The sequence below is a fragment of the Propithecus coquereli genome, unplaced genomic scaffold, assembly GCF_000956105.1.
Source record: "Propithecus coquereli isolate 6110/MARCELLA unplaced genomic scaffold, Pcoq_1.0 Scaffold18, whole genome shotgun sequence".
Classification (NCBI taxonomy): domain Eukaryota; kingdom Metazoa; phylum Chordata; class Mammalia; order Primates; family Indriidae; genus Propithecus; species Propithecus coquereli.
The window spans coordinates 797,707-800,661 of NW_012142745.1; positions in this window are offsets into that span (position 1 = coordinate 797,707).

Consider the following 2,955-nt stretch of genomic DNA (forward strand, 5'->3'; position numbering starts at 1 on the left):
AAGCAGAACACCTGAGGATGTTGAGTGTGTACAGGTTAGGTTAAGAGACGCCGGGAGAACTGTGTGAGGTCCCAATGTGTCTACTTTGAAGGGGACTGAGGCATCATTGTCCTAGGTACAATGTTTCTTGCATCTTGTATCTTCTTTGATAAATGTCTCTATTTTTCATATTCCATGACTGTACACTGTTACTGAAAGCTCAGCACTTGTCTATGAGATCGTATGAGAAGAACGAGAACAAGTGGTTTGATGAGAAGGAAAGAGAAGTTTATTACTTTGCCAACAAAGGAGAAAAAATGACAGACTATCATCTCAAAATCCAAATTTCCTGCATGTAAGCAGAAATACAGAGCTTTTAAAGGAAGGGCCCTCATTTATAGGCTACTGTGTTAATGATTCTAATTGTCCCATCTCTGGCAAAGACAAAGCCTGTGACCTCCGCCCTCCGGGGACCACCTGGGCTCACCTGGGAGGCTGGCAGCTGGCCTGGGATAGCTGAACTATCTCCTGTAACACAAAGAACAAAAGACATTCTCCCTGCCCAAGGCAGGGATGCAGGCCAGGCCCCAGTTCCCAAAAAGAGTGGGGGAAGTTTTACAGAGACATTAAATATTTTTGCCATTTTTTTCCAGGCCATTCCCTCTGTTGCATATTCCCCACTCTCAATTTTATACTTCCACATCTATGGGAGGAGGGGCAACTACTCTGTTACAATACTTTCCAGACAGACCTCATTATGTATCTAGGATTGGAAGTGTTGGGTCACATTATGTCTTAGTCTGTTTTGTGCTGCTATATCAGAATACCTGGAACTGGATAATTTATAATAAACAGAAATGTATTGCCTCATAGTCCTAGAAGCTGAGAAGTCCAATATCAAGGTGCTGGCATCTGACAAGGGACTTCTTGCTGTGTCATAACTTGGCAGAAGGGATCACATGGCAGAAGGGCCAAGAGAGGGCGAGAGAGTAAACACACTCCTGGTTACAGCATTAGTCTATTCTCTTAAAGGTACCACCTCTTAATACTGTTACAATGGTAACTAAATGTCAACATGAGTTTTGGAGGGGACAAATATTCAAACCATAGCACATGGTAATTCTATATTTAACTTTTGGAGGATCTATCAAACTTTCTATAGTGGCTGCGCCATTTTGCATTACTCCCACCAGCAATGTACGAGGGTTGCAAGTTCTTCACATCCTTGCCGACACCTGTTATTTTCAGGGTTTTTTGTAATTGTAGGGTTTTTTCAGGGTTTTTTGTTGTTTTTGTTTTGTTTTGTTTTGTTTTTGAGACAGAGTCTCACTCTGTTGCCCAGGCTAGAGTGCTGTGGCGTCGGCCCAGCTCACAGCAACCTCAAACTCCTGGGCTCAAGCGATCCTCCAGCCTCAGCCTCCCGAGTAGCTGGGACTATAGGCGCGAGCCACAACGCGCGGCTAATTTTTGTTTCTATTTTTAGTTAACTGGCTAACTTTTTGTTTTCTATTTTTAGTAGAGACAAGGTCTCACTCTTGCTCAGGCTGGTCTCGAACTCCTGATCTCAAGCAATCGTCCCGCCTTGGCCTCCCAGAGTGCCAGGGTTACAGGCCTGAGCCACCATGCCCTACCTTACATTTTCATTCTATATATACAGCAAGACTGCAGAAAGCTCCACTCTGCTTTTCAGAGGCTTTTCTCCTGAGATTTTCAGTCTTCCGTTCTGGGCAACCCCAGAATTTGACAAATGTCCTGAGGGGAAAACTGCCTGTGTGCTTGAGTTCCCTCATATTTCTACCAAAATTTTTTGTTGTTCCTCTGTCCCCATGAGTGGCTCTCCTTGACAGTAAAGCCTAGACTTTCTGCCTCCTGCTTGTTCTCAGAATTGCCAAATGCTCCCAGCATTAAAATACCTACAGCAGTCAGTTGTAAGTTCTTTCTCCCCATTGTCTTGGATCTTCCAGACCCTTGCTCAGCAAAATGTGATCTGTAGGCCAGATGTCTTGTCATTACCTAGGAGCTTGTTAGAAATGCAGAATTTCAGGCCATACCCTCCTGAATCAATACTTTATATCCATTTCTTAAAAGCAGTAAAACCAAAGTACTGGTTATAGATTAAACAAGACACCTGGTGCATTATAGTAATAACCTTATTAAGTGAGGAACTTTATTTATATTATCTTTCATTCTCACCACAGCCCTGTAAAGTTGGTATGTATGTATTATTATTATTATTATTATTATTTTAAGGCTGGTCAAGTGAAGCAATGGAATTGGAGAAGGAACAAAGGAATCTGTAACTGGCTGTGATCAATTAGTTGTAAACACCACTGCACTCGGACCAACCAGTGTGTATTATTCTTATTGCCCAGTTTCACAGCAAGTAAGTAGCAAAGCCAGGATTAGAAGCTATGTCATATGGCTCCATGTCCATAAAGCTATATTCTTTTCTGTTGTGAACACTTTTTTCTTATTATAAAGAAATTTATGGCCGGGCGCGGTGGCTCATGCCTGTAATCCTAGCACTCTGGGAGGCCAAGGCGGGAGGATTGTTTGAGCTCAGGAGTTCGAGACCAGCCTGGGCAAGAGCGAGACCCCGTCTCTACCAAAAATAGAAAGAAATTATTGGACAGCTAAAAATATATAGAAAAAATTAGCCGGGCATGATGGTGTGTGCCTGTAGTCCCAGCTACCCGGAAGGCTGAGGCAGGAGGATTGCTTGAGCTCAGGAGTTCGAGACCAGCCTGAGCAAGAGCGAGATCCCGTCTCTACCAAAAATAGAAAGAAATTATTGGACAGCTAAAAATATACAGAAAAAATTAGCTGGGCATGATGGTGTGTGCCTGTAGTCCCAGCTACCCGGAAGGCTGAGGCAGGAGGATTGCTTGAGCCCAGGACTGTGAGGTTGCTGTGAGCTAGGCCGACGCCATGGCACTCTAGCCCAGACAACAAAGTGAGACTCTGTCTCAAAAAAAA